The sequence below is a fragment of the Piliocolobus tephrosceles genome, chromosome 3 (genome assembly GCF_002776525.5).
Source record: "Piliocolobus tephrosceles isolate RC106 chromosome 3, ASM277652v3, whole genome shotgun sequence".
Classification (NCBI taxonomy): Eukaryota; Metazoa; Chordata; class Mammalia; order Primates; family Cercopithecidae; genus Piliocolobus; species Piliocolobus tephrosceles.
In genome coordinates, this window is record NC_045436.1 from 126,199,706 (window position 1) to 126,220,809 (window position 21,104).

The window sequence follows — 21,104 nt, forward strand, 5'->3', positions numbered from 1 at the left end:
CCAAGATCACGCCACTGCACTCCAGCCTGGACAACAGAGTGAGACTCCGTCTAAAAAAAAATATATATATATATATATATACGTACACACACTGACACACACACACATACGGATGTGTATATATATACATATTTATATTTATATATGTATATATATTTTTAGTTATTTTTCATATTTTTATGTGTGTGTGTGCATATGTATATATGCACACACACACATATCTGTCCATGTCCTTTGTTCACTTTTTAATGGGGTTATTTATTTTTTCTTGAGTTGTTTAAGTTCCTTGTAGATTCTGGGTATTAGCCCTTTGTTATATGCATAGTTTGCAAATAGTTTTTTCTCATTCTGTAGGTTGTCTGTTTATTCTGTTTATTGTTTCTTTAGCTGGGCAGAAGCTTTTTAGTTTAATTATGTCCTATTTGTTTATTGGTTGTTGTTGTTGCATTTGCTTTTAAGGACTTCACCATAAATTCTTTGCCTATGCCATTGTCCAAAGGAATTTTTCCTATCTTTTCTTCTATGATTTGTATAGCTTCAGGTCTTATGTTTGGGTCTTTAATTCATGTTGAGTTGATTTTTTTATATGGTATATGAGTTTGTTTTCACACTGTTGATACAGACATACCTGACACTGGGAAGAAAAGTAGGTTTAATGGGACTTAGAGTTCCACATGGCTGGCAAGGCTCAGAATCATGGCAGGAGGTGAAAAGTCCTTCTTACATATTGCCAGCAAGAGAAAAAATGAGGAAGATGCAAAAGCGGAAACCCCTGATAAAACCATTAGATCTTGTGAGACTTATTCACTACTATGGGAGCTGTATGGGGAAACCACTCCCATGATTCAAATTATCTCCCACCAGGTCCTTCCCGCAACACTTGGAAATTATGGGAGTACAATTCACAGTGAGATTTGGTTGGGGACACTGAGCCAAACCATATTATATGGTGAGAGGTGTGGGTTCAGTTTCATTCTTCTGCAATGCCATTTATTGAATACAGTGTCATTTCCCCAGTGTATATGTTTGTTGAGTTTTTCAAAGATCAGTTGGTTATAGGTATGATGTTTTGTTTCTCTGTTCTCTATTATGTTTCATTGATCTCCATGTCTACTTTTATACCAGTATCATGCTCTTTTGGTTACTATACCCTTGTAGTATAATTTGAAGACAGGTAATGTGATTTTCCCAGCTATATTCTTTTTGCCTAGGATTGCTTTGGCTATTTAGGCTCTTTTTGGTCCCATATGAACTTAGAATTGTTTTCTAATTCTGTAAAAAATAAAAATAAAAAAAAAAGTATGTTGGTAATTTGAAGGGTTATGTTGCATCTATAGGTTGCTTTGGGCAGTATGTTTACTTTTAAAATACTAATTCTTCCAATTCATAAGCTAACATAAGGTCATGTTTTCCATTTATTTGTGTTGTCTACAATTTCTCTCATTGGTGCTTTGTAGTTCTCCTTACAGTGATCTTTCACCTCCTTGTTTAAATATATTTCTGGGTATTTTTTTTTTTTGTAGTTTATGTACATGGGATTGCCTTCTTGATTTAGTCCTCAGCTAGATTGTTACTGATATATAGATACAATACTAACTTCTGCATATTCATTTTGTATCCTGAAACAAGATCATATCATCAGTGAACAGAGACAATTTGACTTCCTCTTTTCTAACTTTAATGCCTTTTATTTTTTCTCTTGTCTGATTGTTCTGGTAAGGACTTCTAGTACTATGATGAATAAGAGCAGTGAAAGTGAGCATCCTTGTCTTAAAATCTTAGATGCTAATATGCATAAGACATGTAAGTTTATACACAGATATACCCACTTTTTTAGTACTAATAACTGTAAGCACAAGTCTCATCACCAAACAAAAACAATAGTGGGTTTATACATTCATAAAGTAAATATGTATTATTTAGAAGATTCAAGAGAGGAGAGAAATTCCATTTTGACCAGTGTTTACAATAACTAAAACTTCAGATTACATGTCTGAGGATTGGAAAATATTTCTACAGACTAGCTTCTGGCTCTGTAATTTTCAAACTTTGCTTCTTGCCCAAAGTCACATAATTTTGGTGCAGAATGTAATGGGATATAATACATGTTCATATAAGATTTAAACTCTGCCTCTGCACTGAAGTACACCAATGCCAGATAAGTCAACAGAATGGCCAGTAAGAGGATTCCTAGAAGTCATTTTCACACTTGAATAACAACCAATATCCAAACTGTACCTAGAGGAAATGTTAGCCATATAAATATACTCCAGTAGAGTAAAAACCAAATATACTCTTAACTCCACTTTACTTGGATCACCAAAATGCCCTAAACACTCCAGTGCCACCCAATATCTGGCAAAGTGTGATAGAGAGGAAATTAGGGAGGAGAGATACAGGTAACTTAATCAAACATGGTTAAAATGTGTCTTAGTTTTGCAAACTTTACAAACGCTTGAGCTTCTGAACATTTTCCTAGTGTCTCTTTGAAAGCCTTAGAAGGTTTTTGTGCAAGGAAGAGACTAGAAGTTAGAATTTTATTCATTTCATGATAAATCTGATACAACAGAGTGTGGAAGCTATATTGATGTACTTCTACCCAGACTAAATAGGAATGAGAACTGTTGATTTCTCTCAGTCTACACAGAAAATAAAAGAGAAAACAGGCAATCATCTGGGTTAATGTGCTCAGCCAGTACATGGATGAGCTACTTTATTAGCCAAGGTACTCTATTTTATCCCACATTCTCACTTCAAATTTCTTACCAGTCATGCTTTCCTAAATTTTTAGATTCTCCATTTTCTTCATGATTCTACAATAATATTGAAGTGGTTTGGCTCTGTGACCCCATCTAAATCTCATCTCAAATTGTAATCCCTACCTGTTGAGGGAGGCATGTTATTGGATTATGGGGGTGGTTTCCCTTTGCTATTCTTGTGATAGTGACAGAGGCATGAGGCAGACAAATCCTAGGCAGACAGGGGTCGGTCCCTGGCAAAACCTGACCTTCAAGCCAGGACAGTTTAAAGTCCAGCTACAAGTCCCAGGTAAATCCTCAGGCTGGATCGAGAACCTGTCTTCCAATTTTCCATGTGTTTCTCTGATTGATCCCCACCCTTCACCTATTTTACATATGCTTATCTTTCCCTAATTGGTTTTTTATAATGTCATGCCCACCTTTGAGTGGTGTCTTTGTTTTAACCCTTTTTGCATCCTCACAAACTGATCAGCACTCACTCTTCATTCTGAGCCCATAAAGGCCTCAAACCCAGCCACACTGTGAGAGAGACTACACAACTTCAGCTGGGGTACCACCTTCACATTCCCTCTCTGCTGAGAGCTGTTTCATTGCTCAGTAAAGTTATTTTCCACCCTCCTCACCCTTTGATTGTCAACATAACCTCATTCTTCTTGGACATGGTGCAAGAACTCAGGACCCACTGAACATGGGTACAAAGAAGGCTGTAACACTGTGACCCTCTGCCCCACATACTGGGAAGTAGCTCAGCCCCAGAGCAATGGGCTGAAGTAGGACAAGGGGCTGATAGAGCTATTAACATGCTGCTGTCCATCAGGCTGCAGACAGCAGGCCTGAAAGAGCAAATTATCATGCTGTAACACCCTGTTTGGGGCTTCAGGGTCACAGACACCACTGCCTGGGCACCAACACATTCCCTTCATCTGGACACTGGAATCCACCATGAGAGTCACTTGTGACGTGCCTGGTCCAGCCACAAGCCCCACATTGAGCCCTCTCTTGTTCCAGCACTTGGGATGGCTAGCTGGACCCTGCACTTGCTCTCTCACACACACCCCGCCCCCAGCCAGGGACTGAGTGCTCAGTTGTGGCAGCTACAGGATCCACACACTTGCCACCATATAAGACATGCCTTCTTCCCCTTCTGCCAAGATTGTAAGTTTCCTGAGGCCTCCCACGCCATGTGGAACTGTGAATCAATTAAATCTCTTTCCATTTTAAATTATCAATCTTGGATCTTTCTTTATAGCAGTGTGAGAACCAATTAATACACATATATCCAAAGTGCAATTGAGTTAAACAGAAGTTATCAAACGATCATGTTTGCCTACCACTCCGCGACTTCTCTCTCCTCCCATTTTTACTTTACATTTTCCAATATTTGGGAGGTGACAGCAGTGTCAAGAGAGCATGATGAAAGCCACTTTAGTGGCTGCTTCCACACTTTTAATAAATGAATGAATAAAATAATTCTATTCAACATTTAGTGATGGTCAAATGTAGTGCAGGCACTGTTAGGCTGAACCTCACAGTACTGAGTTGTTCTTTTCCCTTGCTTCAGATTTTATTTCCTAAGATAAAATTCTTTTGCTTAAGAGTCTTTCTTTTCTTTGGCTTTTTTTTTTTTTTTTTGAGATGGAGTCTCGTTCTGTCACCCGGGCTGGAGTGCAGTGGCTATCTCAGCTAACTGCAGCCTGTGCCTCCTGGATTCAGGCGATTCTCCTGCCTCAGCCTCCTGAGTAGCTAGGATTACAGGTGCCCACCACCACACCCAGCTAATTTTTGTATTTTTAGTAGAGATGGGGTTTTACCAGTTTGGCCATGCTGGTCTGGAACTCTTGACCTCAAGTGATTCACCCGTCTCAGCCTTCCAAAGTGCTGGGATTACAGGCATAAGCCACCATGCCCGGCCTAATTGCTTAAGAGTCTTTCATTTGTGTATTATGAATGATTTGCAACACACTTACACAAGTAGCACAGTGCCTGGAACATACTAAGTGCCCAATTCTTTTGACAGATCGTTTCCTTAGTGATCACTGATTAAGAGTTCTTTAAAAGTTCAAAGACAATAAAAATAGTATATTTTTGTGATTACTTCTTATTCTTACATAAATTTTAGTGAATTAATGAATTTAATATTTTTAAAGTGCCACAACTGACAAAGGTGACCTTCAAATGCTTGTGCCCACCCTTGTAGGGTGATCCTATGCATGTGTCAAATACAGCGAGTTTGAAATAGCACATTAAATTACATATTTGCAATTATCAGAGACCTTGGAATGTTTGCCTATTTGAGCCTCATTCTATCACTACATCACATGTTATTCATGTCCAATTTTGTTTTTTCATTCTCTTACCTTTTTTTTGTAATCCACATAGCCACAGTATATTTCTTTATTTGTTGCTTTCATCTTCTAGCTCAAGACTAAGACAATGTAAAGACACATGATGAAAAGAAATTTGGATTTGTAAACATAAACTCCTAGGTCTCAAGCATTCTCCAAGTTTGATTATGTTTCCCCCACCCAACAATGAGGAAAAAAGTGTTAGACTCAACATGCATAAATATTGAAAAAAATGACGTGCCTAAACTGACTGAATTTTTGTCACTTTTAATGGGAACTCATAACAATGACACAGCTTCGTTTATATATCATGGACTTAAAATACTGCCAACTGCACTTTTACTGAGCCTCTAAGTCATGTGTTGAGCATGCGAAGGTGAAGGATTCTATCAATTTTATTTCACTCTTCTCTTGGCCTCTGCATTGCACATCTCTGAATAGATTTTTCAAATAATCTCACTGAAATCGAGACTCTTAGAGTCCCCTCTGGCAGATTTATAAATCACATGCTTTAATAGAGACTTCTATATTCTGAACCTTCTCTATTTTTCTATTAGTTTGCACATAAGATTGTCGTCTACCTTTCAACTTCCATGAGCTATAAAGTTATATCCTTAAGCATAGTGTTCTGATTTTCTTCTGGATCAGCTAATTTAGCTCTTTACTTTTGTCATAAGAGTAACAATAATTTATTTTGGACTTCTGTATACAACTACTTCTAAACTTCCAAGATTTCTATTGCTGTTACAAATGACTGCGTATCTGTAACACTGATTATCCCAAAAACTTTTCTCTGAGCCTGCTAGCTAATAAAGCAATTGCTAGACCAAGGAACTTAACTTATGATAAATGGTCAAGTGCTTTAGGGTCGTTATCTATATAAAACAAAGAACCTTTCAGATAACCTTGTGGATACTTCAACACCTGGTAAAGGTATAAATAAATTTAATTGCCAAAGATCCACACTTAGGAAGATAAAAGGGGCAAAGGAGACTGAACCATACAGATAACACCACAAACTTCATTTAGCCATTAGATTGAACTTCACTCTTGCAGTTTCATCTCCTCCTTTTTTTTTTTTTTTTTTTTTTTTTTTTCTACAATGAAGTTTCTGAAAAGTAGTACAGCAGGCAAAGAAAATCTGCAGGAGACAGCAGAAGGAAAAGCAATTATTCTGAATACTCTACACATAAAATGAGTGAATATCTTTATTAAAAAAAAATCTAAGTTGGTGGTTGGCACATAGCTTTTGTTCCTGAAACAATGGCATAAACCTATTGCTCTGAATTTAAAAAAAAATAATAATAATGAGAAAGAAATTAAAAGTAAAATTGACCTAATCAACCCCAAAAGAAAGAGAACCTTGTAGAATCATTTATTTGAAAATCTATTTAAATATGTGACGATTTAGAAATCTGAAGTAGTATTATTTGGCAGCTTTTCTGGGCAAGACAAAATGAACTGAGTATAAAGATTAAAATGAAGCCAAACAATACATAAAATAAAGATCAATTCAGTTCCAATAACAGCATCTGACAACTTACAAACTCAAAGTAACTATTTTTGAAATTAAAAATATAAGCACAAGATTAAATTGAAAGGATACATACCATCTCAGTAAAATTTATGAATTGCTTCAAGAATAGGACTTGACTTCTTTTTAAAGGTTTAGTCAAAAATGTTTGTATTCATACAAGTTTATAACAGTGCTCTATTTCTATTTGATTTTTATCAGAACCACTATTAATATTAAAAAACCATTTCCTGTCGCCAAAGAACATATTCTTTTAGAATTTTCATATGCAATGAAATTGTTTGAAAATAGTTAATTCTTTGCCATTCCTCCAGGAACCACATTCTCTGTCAATCTAAAGGACTCATGTGGTGACATTCTATGTTCCAATTTCAATCTTAGTCACAAAGTCAAGCCTTCTAATTCTGTCATTATTTAATGATAGACAGATGATTTTGCACTCATTTGACCTTTACCAAGCTCTCTTGTTTGATTAGCAGCTCATTCCTGTTCTCTTATAATAAAAGGTAGAATGGATTAACCATTCAGAATTCAGAATATTGAAGTAGTTAAAGTATAACAACAGACCACTGCTGGCATTTAATGTAGACATTAAAATTCTAATGACTCATTCCCCTGTCGCAGATGAGGAAAAGAATAGAAATAGACATAACAAGGATCTGTTCTTCTGAAACTAATTATAACAGGAATTTGAGATGGTGAAGAATTCATCTATTCATGTAAATCAGTGTTTCCTCTAGCTTGGTAAAGAAGGCCCTGTGATTTACCAAAATTGAGGATTTCTGGACTCAGATTAGTTTAGGATTCAGTACTAAAAGAGTTCTTTTGAAGATAAAAAGACAGAGGGTGACGTGAAAAAAGAAAGAAAGGGGGGTTATAAACATAGGTATACCCTCCTGAGAGGCATAATTTTAGAAAAATTTTGATTTTTTTTAAAAAAACAGACTTTAAGGAAAAACGTTATAATCATTCTATGACAAGAAGTGAATGTCTATACAAAATGTTTCATTTTTTGTGTTATCATAATATAATCTCAGATATTAAACACTATTCTTATCCTACACTGTAGGAAATAATAGTTACAATAATTAATATGTATATTTCTTGAACCTAAGACAGGTTATTTGCAAGGCCCTAGTGATATCAGATGATAAATACAACATGTTTCCTGTCCTCTTGGAGCCTACAGTTGAGTTACGAAGAGATACATTAATCAAATAATCACACAAAGAAATATAGCATTGCCACTGTAATAAGAAATATGTTAGTCACACTGAGATTATTAAAATCTATAAGGTAAGGACCTGACCAAGATAGGGGGTCCCAGAAGGCTTAGCCAAGGAAGTCATGATTGATTGAAACTTGGAGGAAAGGGAAAGTTAATTGGTGAAGAGGAGAAAGGACTCCTGGTAGAGGGAGTCTCTGAAAATGGAAAGAGAGGAGAAAACACAGCAGTTGTGAGACTATGCGAGATCAATGTGCTTGGGCTGTACAAAGATTGAGGGAAGGATTTTGCATTAGATGGAGAAAAATAGGAACCAATTATATGCAAGGGTTTTTTTTTTTTTTTTTTTTTTTTTTTTTTGAGATGGAGTCTTGCTCTGTCGACCGGGCTGGAGTGCAGTGGCCCGATCTCAGCTCACTGCAGGCTCCACCTCCCGAGTTTACGCCATTCTCCTGCCTCAGCCTCTGGAGTAGCTGGGACTACAGGCACCTGCCACCTTGCCTGGCTAGTTTTTCTTTTTGTATTTTTAGTAGAGACGGGGTTTCACCGTGTTAGCCAGGATGGTCTTGATCTCCTGACCTCATGATCCGCCCGTCTTAGCCTCCCAAAGTGCTGGGATTACAGGCTTGAGCCACCGCGCCCGGCCAAAACAAGTTTATGTTATTATTAACTATAACCACTCTGCTATGCAATAGAATTAGGGAACTTACTCCTCTTGTCCACCTGAAACATTGTACTTTTTGGCAATCATCTTCCCATATCTCACCCTCTCCCAAGCCCCAGATAACCATCACTCTAGTCTCTGAGTTCCACATTTTTAGATTCTACATATAAATGAGATCATGCATCATTTGTCTTTCTGTACCTAGCTTATTTCACTTAGTATAATATCATCCAGGTTAATCCATGTTGTTGGAAATAACAGAATTTTCTTTCTTTGTAAGGCTAAATAGTACAGAGTGTGTGTGTGTGTGTGTTTCAAAGAAAAACTCCCAAACTGCATTTTTCTTTTGCCTCACTTCACCACAATCATCAACACAGAAGACAACTTCTGTGACCAAAGGCGTGGGAGTTTTTCCACATACACCAAGCAGTGGACACCAGTTGGGTGTCCTTCAACCCAGTTTTAGCACCATCTACCCAGAGAGAGTGTCAGAATTCACAAGTCGAGGGCTCAGTCTCACAAGACCGCCGCCCCCTCCTTCCCTCTAGTCACATGTTTGGGACTCTAGAAATTCTGACTGACTGGCTTCAAGGTGGAGTTTCTACAACCTTCTCTTTGAGTTCAGTTAATATGCTAGAGCAGCCTAACGAAGTCAGGGCAACATTTACTCACACTTACTGGTTGAGTAAGGAGATCTTAAAGGACAAATAAACAGCCAGATGAAGAGACACATGTGGTTAGGTCTGGAGGGTTCTGGAGTGCAGGAGCTTCTCTCCTCGTGGAATTAGGGTGTTCCACCCTCCTGGCATGTAAAGGAGTTCTTCTTTACCTTTCTGTCAACCTCCGTGTATCCAGCTTTCCAGAAGCTCCCCAAACCCTGTCCTTTGGGCCTTTTACAGAGACTTCATTTATTGTCCATGATGGAAGCATGGATAACCATGTTGAAGTGTGATTGGTCAAAAAGAATATAATCTAAAGTCTCTGAGGCCAGTATGTTGAGATTCTTCTCTACCTCTCTGTGCAGAGTTGCTTCCTCCAGAGAAGTAAGCAGGAGTCTCTGGAATGAGGGTCTTATGACCCACAGTCGGATTAGAGTCCTGCCTTAGGCAAGTGAAAGAGGGACACAAAAGGGTCAGAGAGACAGGTTTTGTTTCCTGAGTTCTGCTTCTGAGGCTTTAAGTGCCTCAACATCATAACAAAAGACTGTAACAATGGTTATGGGAGTTATGAGCTATGACCCAAGGCTGAAAACCACTATACAAATATAATCATAATATCACAGTGTATATATACCACATTTTCACTATTCATTCATTCACTGATGGTTGCTTCTTCGTGTTGACTATTTTGATAATCCTGCCAGAAACATGGCAGTACAGATATCTTTTCCACATAGTGATGTCATTTTCATTGAATATATAGCTAGACACAGAATTGCTAGATCATATGGTACTTCCATTTTTAATTTTTTGAGGAATCTCCATATTAGTTTCCATAGTAACTGGAGTAATTTACATTCCCACCAAGAGTTTACAAGGGTTCCCTTTTCTCCACATCACCAGCAATTATGTTTTGGCTTTGTGATACTAGACATGATAGCGGATGTGAGGTAATATCTTGTTTGGTTTTAATTTTTATTTCCCTGATGATTAGTAATATCGAGCATTATTTTCATGTACATGTTGCCCATTTATATGCCTTCTTTCGACAAATATCTAATCAACTTATTTGTTTTCTTGCTATCGAGTTGTTTTATTTCCTTATATGTATTTTGGGTATTAATTACTCATCAGATATATGATTTACAAATATTTTCTCTTATGCTGTATGTTGTCTCCTCACTCTGTTGATTGTTTGCTTTGTTATGCAGAAATGTTTTGGTCTGATGCAATCCTATTTGTCTAGTTTTGCTTTTGTTGCCTATGCTTTGAGTCATATTCAACAAATCATTACCAAAACTAATGTCAAAAATCTCTTTTTTTGGCCAGGCATGGTGGCTCACGCCTGTAATCCCAGCACTTTGGGAGGCTGAGGCAGGCAGATCACGAAGTCAGGAGATCGAGACCATCCTGGCTAACACAGTGAAACCCCGTCTCTACTGAAAATGCAAAAAATTAGCCGGGCGTGGCGGCGGGCGCCTGTAGTCCCAGCTACTTGGGAGGCTGAGGCAGGAGAATGGCGTGAACCCGGAGGCGGAGCTTGCAGTGAGCCAAGACTGCACCACAGCACTCCAGCCTGGGTGACTGAGCGAGATTCCGTCTCAAAAAAAATAAATAAATAAAAATAAAAAAATTTCTTTTTGCATATTTTCTTCTAGGAGTTTTATAGTTTCAGGTCTTATGTTTAAATCTTTAATTCATTCTGAATTAATGGTGTCACATAAGGATCCAATTTGGTTCTTCTGCATGGGGATATTGTTTTCTCAGCAGTATTTATTTAAGAGAATCTTCTTTCCCTATTGTGTATTCTTGGTACCTTTTTTAAAGATCAATGACCATAATTGCCTGGATTTATTTATAAGCTCTCTATTCTGTTCCATTGGTCTGTATGTCTATTGTTATGCTATTCTTATGCTGGTTTTGTTTGTTTGTTTTTGTTTTAGAGACAGGGTTTTCTTTGGCTGCCCCACGTGGTAGAGCTCAAACGATCCTCTTGCCTCAGCCTCCTGAGTAGCTAGGACTACAAGTATCTACCAGCACACCTGGCTATTTTTTTTTTTTTTTTTTTTTTGGTAGAGATGGAGTCTCACTATGTTGCCCAAGCTGGGCTCAAACTCCTGTTCTCATGTGGTACTCCCACCTTGGCCTCTGAAAGCACCAAGATTATAGGCTTGAGCTACCATGCTCAGCCCCCGTGCTGTTTTGATTATATTAGCTTTGTAGTATATTTTGAGATCAGGTAGTATGATGACTCCAGCTTGTTCTTTTTGCCCAAGGTTGCTTTGACTATTAGATTCCAGAGGTTTTCCTTATACATTTTTATTATTTTTTTCTCTTCTTACTGGATGATTTCAAATAATCTGTTTCCGAGTTTCCTTATTCTTCTTGTTGTTCTCATTTTGTGTTGAAGCTCTGTATTGGATTTTTTAGTTCTGTCATTGTAGTCTTCAGCTCCCAAGTTTCTGTTTGTTATTGTTTGTTTTTGTTTGTGTTTGTGTGTGTTTTACATTTTTCCATCTCTTTGTTGCTCTTTTCCTTTTGTTCTTATATTGTTTTCCTGCTTTCATTAAATCATTTATCTCTGTTCTTGTAGCTCACTGAGCTCCTTTAGAACATTTATTTTGAATTCTTTGTCAGGCAATTAGTGAATCTTCAATTCTCTGGAATTAGTTACTAAGTGTTTACTGTGTTCCTTTGGTGGTGTCATGTCTCTGACTCTTCATGATTTCTGTAACGTCATGTAGTTCTCTACACACTTCAAAAAGCAGTCTACTCTTCCAGACTTTTTGAACTGGATTTATATATGAAAATCTTTATAAAAGAATTTTACTTGTCAGGGTTGAGGGGCACACTGGAGTGTGCTGTTGCACCTGGTCTAGTGGTAGGGGGCACTAAGTATGGAGGTATGCATAGGTTGGGGAGGTGTAGTGTCTTGGGTGTTCAGGTAGTTAGGGTCTGTGACACTGGCAACTGCATGATTCTTGGTGGCAAGAAATATAGAGTTTTACAGTAGTTGCAAGAGCTGCTGGGGTCCTAAGCAGTGTCTTTGAGTCCAACAGCCGAAGACCAGAGTTGGGGCCAGTGGTGTTCCTGTGCTGGAATATGGAGGCTAGCTCCAGCACATGTGTAGTAGCAGGGGCCAGCTGTAGGCACTCTCACAGTGGCAAGGGCTAGGGTCATGAGCAGGGACCCTGGCTGACTGCAGGTTCATGTGCTGGTGGGAACTGGAGCTATGTCCAAGCACAGCTATAGGAGTTAGGGCTGGCAGCTTGCATGTCAGTAGTTGCAGGGGCTAACTGGAGGCTGTGGACAGGAGTTAGGCCAGCTATGTGTGGCTGTGTTACTGTGGAGACCAAGGTTGGCTTTGGGCACATGCACACATCCATAGCTGCAGAGGTCCTATGCGGGGAAGCATGCAGCAGTGAGAGCTGGTAATAGAGGTCAGATGACTACATCTGTGTACTCAGCTGCAGGAACTGGAGCTGCACCCGTAAACGCAGTGATCAAGGCCAGAAATGGGAGTTGGACCCAGCTGCTTATATATACACAGCTGTGGGAGCCAGGACTAGTGTTATATACGAACCTGGCTACAGGCATATGTGCTGCAGTGGGAGCCAAGGGCAGGGCCTGCAGTGTGGTCCCAGGACCATTTTCAGGGATGTGTAGTGTGGCTGCTCTGGGTCCCTGGCCCAAGGCACCTGTTATGACAGCAGCTGGTGTGGTTCCTGGGAGGGAGACAGAAGATGAGCAGTGGCTCAGGCACCTGGAAACCGCAAAAGCAAAAAGCTGTGGAATCCCGCATGGCAAAACCTGCAGCGCATCCATTGAGGCTGTGTTGGTTGTTGATTTCTTCAGTAGCAAAAGCTGCTAATGACTATGACAGCGAACACTGCGAAGTCCTCAGCAGTGAAACCTGCAGGACGTGCACAGTAACCATAAGGACTATTGAGGTCCTCAGTGGAGGAGGTTGCTGGACTGTGTGCAGAGCAGGGCATTGGGGACTTTAGTAGATTCTGCCTTGGTGGCTTGTGCTGATAGAGCACATCCATCTTCTTTGTTTCTGGTTGTCTCCAGACATCACAGATAATACCAGTCTCCTTAGCAATCCGGATGAGGTGAAAGAAAATACGTTTGTTTGAGCAGTGCCTTGAAAGACTGGGGAAACTAGTTGTTCACACCATATTCCTTTTCTTTATGAGAGAAAATCGAGAGCTTGGGTGTTCCCTTTCTGTGTTGAGCAGTACAGATCTGGGGGATGGGATGATGTAGGCAAAAGAAAACACTTTTATCTATTTTGTGTGGTTATTTTAGTTTTTTTTTTTTTTCTTCGAGAGGTATGGCTATAGCTTCCTAAGTGGACTCGTTAGCCCTTCTAGAGTTGTTTTTATTTTCATACAGCAGTCTAATCATTATTCTTTGTGGGGAAAATAAAGGCTGAGGTTTCCTACTCCACCATCTTACAGATAAGAAAACAAAAATAACTCTATGGTTAAAAAAAATTCCAAAAACTTCATTTAAAAAAACTATTTTAGATTGAATTATTGTCGTGATTCTTCTCCCCTACCTGCACTCACACTATTGTCATGGCCTCATGATGGATGTACTTACTCAATTCTTGAATTTGGGCTTGGTCAAATGACTTTCTTTGACCAAAGGTTTCTGTATAGAAATCACAGTTTGCCAGTGTCAAGCCTGAGTCTTAGGAGGATGCACATATTTGTGCTTATTCTCTTGTACCTCTGCCAGTGATATGAAAGGAAGAAATATCTCTGGCAACCTCTCTGACACAAGGAGAATGAAAGACACTGAAGCTGGAGCACCCACCCTGCCTTCAGTTCCTAACTTGGAAGCAGGACGCTAACTACCATGGACTACAAAGTGCTACCAGTTGAGTCCAACCAATATTAGCCAAGCCCCCAAAGACACACAGATGTACAGGAAGATATGAGTGTTGCTTTAATTCACTGAGTGTTGGGGTGGTTTTGTACAGAACATTGCTGTGATTTCTCAGAATCTTTAATATGCTAGGAGTCTTAGGATGCTTCCTTTGGAGGTGGAGTTCTCTCAAGCAGCACTGGGAAATGCTAGATTAGAATAAGGTATATCAGTCAGAAATAATCTTTTTCTCTAAGTCTATCTTAGTTTAATATGCCTTCATTTTTCTGAACAGCAAATGAGCATATTCATATATGCCATATGTTATAGAATGTTGAATAGGTTGCTTCCTATCTACTTGAAAATTTTGGCTAATTCCCCAGAGCTACAGATAGTAGGTAATATATTACACTCACATTAAAAGAGAGCTACAAACATATTCCCACAAAGCTTGCTAACAAATGATTAAATTGGTCCTTCAGCTACCAACTACCATCACCCACTTCTAGTCTTCGTTAAAAGTGGCTGGAATATACACTGAGGAAATTACTTAAAGGAAATACATATGAGTGGAGAATGCTATGATCTCTCCCTTTCCTACTCCCATGGGTAGGGTTTGTCTCTCCACTGCCCCCCAACCACCAAGTGAAGAGAGATGCTCAAGAGAATCATTCCTAATGATAGTTATTATCTGTAAAAGGGATGATAAGCATCTCTCTCCCTAACTGCCTGTGATGCCAGTTAAACTGCAAGGATGTAGGGTATGGAAGAATTCTTAGGAATAACTGGATTAGATCCCAAGATTTGTGAGCATATATGAAGATAAAGATTGGAATATACTTCTCTTGGAAAATTCACTGGACAACATGCAAGCCTTGGTAACATCCATCTTCCAAACATCTTCTGAAATCCAGGTGGAGGTTCTCAAACCCCAATTCTTGATTTCCGTGCACTAGCAGACTCAATATCATGTGAAAGCTGCCAAAGCTTGAGTTTTGCACCTTTGAAGCCATGGCCCAAATTCTTTGTTGGCCTCTTTCAGCCAGGGCTGGCGTGGCTGGGACACAGGGCACCAAGTCCGTAGGCTGCACACAGCACGGGGATCCTAAGCTGGGCCAATAAAATCACTTTTTTCTCCAGGTCTCTGTGCCTGTGATGGGAGTGGCTGCTGTGAAGACCTCTTACATGCCCTGGAGACATTTTCCCCATTGTCTTGGGGATTAACATTCGGCTTCTCATTACTTAGGCAAATTTCTGTAGCCGGATTTAATTTCTTCTCAGAAAATGGGGTTTTCTTTTCTATCGCATTGTCAGACTGCAAATTTTCCAAATTTTTTTGCTGTTTCCCTTATAAAACTGAATGCCTTTAACAGCACCTAATCACCTCTTGAATGCTTTGTTGCTTAGAAATTTCTTCTGCTAGATACCCTAAATTATCTCTCTCAAGTTCAAAGTTCCACAAATCTCTAGGCAGGGGCAAAGTGCCATCAGTTTCTTTGCTAAAACATAGCAAGAATCACCTTTGCTCCAGTTGCCAACAAGTTCCTCATCTCCATCTGAGATCACCTCAGACTGGATTTCATTATCTATATTGCTATCAGCATTTTGGTCAAAGCCATTCAACAAGTCTCTAGGGAGTTCTAGACTTTCCTACATGTTCCTATCTTCTTCTGAGCCCTCCAAGTTTTTCCAACCTCTGCCTGTTACCCAGTTCCAAAGTCGCTTCCACATTTACAGGTATCTTTAAAGCATCGCCCCACTCTACTGGTACCAATTTACTATATTATTCTGTTTTCACGCTGCTGATAAATACATACCCAAGATTGGGCAATTTACAAAAGAAAGAGGTTTAACTGGACTTAAGTAATACATGGCTGGGGAAGCCTCACAATCATGGCGGAAGGCAAGGAGGAGCAAGTTATGTCTTACATGGATGGTGGCAGGCAAAGAAAGAGAGAGTTTGTGCAGGGGAATTCCTCTTTTTAAAACCATCAGATCTCATGAGACTTATTCACCATCACAAGAACAGCACAGGAAAGATTTGCCCCCATAATTCAATCACCTCTCACTGAGTCTCTCCCACAACACATGGAAATTCAAGATGAGATTTGGGTGGGGACAGAGCCAAACCATATCAGCCCTCTGTGCTTATTATATTATTTTATAATTAGAATCCTTAACATATTTCCTCTTAGAACAATTTTAAGTGTATAATAGACTATTGTTCTCCATTGGCATTATGGTATACAATAGATCTTTAGAATTTATTCATCCTTTATAACCGTACATTATATTTCATTCTCCTTTTTCCCTGTGGGCATAGAAGTACTTACAAGCCAAGAAGATATTTCTCAGTATTCTATTCTGCAGGCTTGGGGAAGACATGATGTGAGTCATGTAAAATTGTTCTTACCATTTTCAATGCACCTTATTTGTTTGTTTCTTTCTGTGCTCCATCCAGTTGCTGTAATTTCTCACCTGGATTCCAGAGCTCTCATGAAGATATTTTCATCCATGGATGGTTGTTAAATCTGTGTTTCTATAAAAGAGCTGGAACATCTTATTTAACTAAGACTTTTTGTGTATAGAACTTTCTTTTAAAGGACCTAAGTTGTCTAGTTTTTGTGATTTATTTCCTTTGTTTTGTGCTGTAAAAGTCCTCTCTATAATACAATTTGAAATTTACTTATTTTTTATCATTTTGTTTTTCCTTTTTCTTTTTTGTTTTATGTTATTTTTGAATAGTAATTCTATACCTGGTTATGGTCCTCATATAAAATACAAAGAAAAAGATATTGGCATGCTGAAAGAGTAGTTTATGTCTTTCTGAAATTTGACTGCCCAATTTTCTCTGTTTGAGAATGCAGACAACTGTGTAAACTGTTTATATTCTTTAATAAAAATTTAAAGACTCTGTTACTCTCAGGAAATCCAAAAACTGTGTGTCTCCCACATTGTTTGTGAAGACTAGCTATCCATAGAGCTTTGCAACCATAGACCTTACCAATTCCGTTAACAACACGGAATGCATTCCTAATGAGTGGTAGTGTGTATTGTGGTCATGTTTGATATGATTTGATAGTCTAAGGTCATTTCTCAGAAGAAAGAAGAAATAGTCCATTGAATAAATATTTTCTTTCATCTTCTAGTTATGAAAGATTTTACTCTACCTTTTTCTTATTTGGATTTACTCATAATTCAGTACCTTACAACATTCTGGTATTACACCAGAAAGCAATCCTAAAAATAGTCAAAGATGAAGAGCTGAGTAGGAAAATTTTGCCTCATTGTCTTTAACAAGAGAACTGTTTCTGACACGTCTTAAATAGCAAAAGAAAACTGTCGAGGGCCTCTCAGCTAAAAGATTCCCAGGGGCTTCACCAAAATGCCTTAGTATCCTAAATAACAGGACTTTTGTCTAGTTTGTAGCATATGTTTCTTATATTTTTCTTGATTTGTGGGGTCTGCGAAAATCAGTAACACCTAATTCCATTGTAGCGTTGAGGAAATAAATCCAATACAATGGATAAACCATAAAAATGGTTAAAATCATAACTGTATATGTGCAACAGAGGCCTAATGGAAGGGTCAAATCTGTGAGCACACTGTGAACTCTGGCTTGTCATTTATTTTAATGCAAAATGTATGGCCTCCTTGTGAAAGTACCGTGAATTCTGACAGTTAACTTCAGAATCAACCAAGAATCTATACAGGGTAGGCACCAGAAATTCCCTTTGTCTTATTTTACCACAATATACACATTAAAACAAGCAGCAAATTTATGAAATTTACCTCCTAAGAAATGTTTAAGCTCATCCACTCTATTCCACTTGTCATTTTTGGGATGAAGCCACCATTCTGTCTCAACTATATTAATGTAATAGACTCCAAGCTACTTTACCCAGTCCATCTCCAAGCTTGCCATTTAATCTAGCCATACAAGTTAAAGAAAGATCTTCCCAAACACCAGTCTTGCAATAGCACTACATTTCAGGGGCTCCATTTTGCTCTTTTCTTTTCTTTTTTTTTTTTTTCTGAGACAGAGTCTTGCTCTGTTGCCCAGGCTGGAGTGCAGTGGCATGATCTCAGCTCACTGCAACCTCCACCTACTGGGTTCAAGTGATTCTCCCATCTTAGCCTCCCCAGTAGCTGGGACTGTAGGCCTGCACCACCATGCCCAGCTAATTTTTGTATTTTTAGTAGAGACAAGGTTTCACCATGCTGGTCTCCAACTCCTGACCTCAGATGATCTGCTCACTTCGGCCTCCCAAAGTGCTGGGATTACAGGTGTGGGCCACCGTGCCTGGCCCCATTTTGCTCTTCGTATCAAATCTAATTGTCTTAAAATACTCTCAAAATCCTCAGGATCTGGCTAATCTCTCCAGTCTTCTCTCTTCTCAGTACTTGAAATGCTTCAGCCATCCCAAAATTCACTCAGAACTTTACACATGCCATACTCTTTTATTCTCCAGGTTTTTGCTTCAGACTTTTCTTTCCTCTTTGAAAACTGTATTCTCCCTGCAGCCATCAGTCCTACCCATGTTTGCACACATCCTTTGTCTATGGACAGCTGATAAGTCTCACCTTACCAACCACTTTCTCCAAGAGCCATCCTCACACTCTCCAAATCAGAGTTAATTGCCCTCCAATAGGTTACCCACCGTACCCTGAATCTCTAGCATATCATCCTAGATGATAATTACCTGCTTTTTTAAATTTCCTGTACCTAATTGTGAACTTCTTGGGCAGAGACTGTAGCTTTCATGTTCATCAGCATAGGCATGATGTGTACTAGATGTTTAATCATTATTCATGTCCTAGCTCAGTAGAAAACTCATCCTGTCTTTGGCAAAAGGTGAAGTTTTCATCTTGAACAGCTTCTGTTAATGAGGCAGCTGATGGTAATATTCTCCAATGAAACCCCAGGGAAATCTGCTTGAAGCGACTTGTGAGAGAAGGCTGTAAGAGATCTATAGATGCCAATTAATTATGGAGTGTACATTAGACCTGGTTAAAAATATATATATATAGAAATGCAAGTGAAGAGGAGGGCTCAAATACTGGGTCAGAATATCAGGATGATGAAGGGAGAAAGAAGCCCTGCCTTGCATACATGGTTGAGGACTCATGATGATGAACCAACTCAGTCTCAGTGCCAGAGCTGGATACATCAAGAGCAGAGCCATGATGTATCAATAATACAGGAAAATGCAAGGTGGATATTTTTGCAGATCAAAGGATGAAAAGTGAAAATCAGGAAATAGGCAGAAAAGAAGATTTAAAAGTACCATAGAATGCAGACGTGCTTACTTAGAATTATGTGAAGGAAAAGAAGGGATTGGGTGTCCTTGGAATCCCAGTATTCCACAAGGTGAGGCTCAGAGAGAAAGGCAATTTCCACCCTTATTGCTTTCGTAATTGACATTCTTTGAATAATATTGATAAAGTTTGGCTGTGTCCCCACCAAAATCTCATTTTGAATTGCGGCTCTGATAATCACCGCATGTCATGGAAGGAACCTAATGGGAAGTAACTGAGTCATGGGGATGGATTTTTCCTATGCTGTTCTCATTCTAGTGAATAACTCTCATGAGAGCTGATTGTTTTATAAAGGGCAGTTCCCCTGCACACACTCTCTTACCTGCTGCCATGCAAGATGTGCCTTTGCTCCTCCTTCACTTTCTGCCATGATTGTAAGGCCTCCCCAGCCATGTGGAATTCTGAGTCCATTAAACCTCTCTTATTTATGAATTACCAAGTCTCGAGCAATTCTTTATAGCAGTGTGAGAACGGACTAATACAAAAATATCACACAACAGTGTAGTTTTGAAGGAAGCATGTGACCCCAATGTGTATAACTATAAATTCACCTCTTTCACAATAACGGTAACTTGCGGCACTTATTGAGTAAGCATTTACTTAAAGGCAGTGTAAAGTACTTACGTGCATCATCATATTTATGGTAGGATGAATAATGGTGCCTAAAATTATCTGCATCCTAATCCCAGAACCTACAAATGTTTCCTTATATGGCAAAAGAAACTTTAGAATGTCATTAAACTAAATATGTTGATGCACACATATGTTTATTGTGGCACTATTCACAACAGCAAAGACTTGGAACCAACACAAATGCCGATCAATGATAGACTGGATAAAGAAAGTGTGGCACATATACATCATGGAACACTGTGCAGCCATAAAAAAGGATGAATTCATGTCCTTTGCAGGGACACAGATGAAGTTGGAAACCATCATTCTCAGCAAACTATCACAAGAACAGAAAGCCAGACACCACATGTTCTCACTCATAAGTGGGAGTTTAACACATGGACACAGGGAGGGGAACAGCACACACTGGGGCCTGTCAGGGACTTTGAGGCTAGAGGAGCGATAGAATTGGGTGAAATAGCTAATGTAGGTGATGGGTTGATGGGTGCAGCAAACCACCATGGTATGTGTAGACCTATGTAAGAAAACTGCACCTTCTTCACATGTACTCCAGAATTTAAAGTATAATTTAAAAACAACAAAAAAAGTATGTTGAAATGGGAAGTCAATCTTGGATTATTTGAGTGGGCTGTAAATATAATCACAAGGAATGTAGGTGGTCACTAGCAGTTGAAAAAGTGGGAAAACAGATTCTACTCCTCAGAGCCTGCAGAAGAAGCCAGCCCTACTGACACCTTGACTTCAACCTAAAGAAACTGTTAAGAATTCTAAGTTCTAGAACCACAGGATAACACATTTGTGTCATTTTATGGCACTAAGTTTGTGTTAATTTGTTACAGTAGCAACAGGAAAGTAATACTGCACTTACTCCTCATAACTACTCAATGTAGAAACTGTCATTATCCCTTTACATATGTGAGGAAAAGGAGGTACAGAAAAGTTAACTAAGTTGACGGAAGTAGAATCCAGTCCAGGCAGTTGGATTCAAAAGTCCTTGTCTTTAGCCACCAGGAATTTGCTATATTCCTGATAAGAAAACTGACTGGCTTGCTGTGTATACATCTATGGTCCATCCAACCACACATGGGTTT